The sequence below is a fragment of the Carlito syrichta genome, unplaced genomic scaffold (genome assembly GCF_000164805.1).
Source record: "Carlito syrichta isolate Samal-C Ts95f unplaced genomic scaffold, Tarsius_syrichta-2.0.1 Scaffold308104, whole genome shotgun sequence".
Taxonomy (NCBI): Eukaryota; Metazoa; Chordata; class Mammalia; order Primates; family Tarsiidae; genus Carlito; species Carlito syrichta.
Genome location: NW_007252200.1, coordinates 288,570 through 288,993, shown reverse-complemented (window position 1 = coordinate 288,993; position 424 = coordinate 288,570).

Genomic DNA, 424 nt, shown 5'->3' with positions numbered 1-424 from the left:
AGGATGAGGTCTCGCTGCCCAGGCGGGTCTTGAACCCGTGGGCTCAGGCAATCCACTCACCTCAGCCTCCCAAAGGCGCGGGATTACAGGCTGAGCCACTGAGCCCGGCTTGGTTTTTTTTTGAGTTGGAGTCTCACTCTGTTTCCCAGGCTGGAGTGCAGTGGCACACTCATGGACACCGCACCCTCTACCTGCTGGGCTCAGGTGATCCTTCCACTTCAACCTTCCATGTAGCTGGAACTACAGGTATGCGCCACCATGCCCAGCTTGCTTATTTATTTATTAATTTATTTATTTATTTATTTATTTGAGTGACAAGTTCTTGCCATGTTGCCCAGGCTGAGGTTTTTTTTTTTTTTGATTTGGAGTCTTACTCTGTCGCCCAGACTGGAGTACAGTGGCTGCTCCCGGCCACCGCACCCTC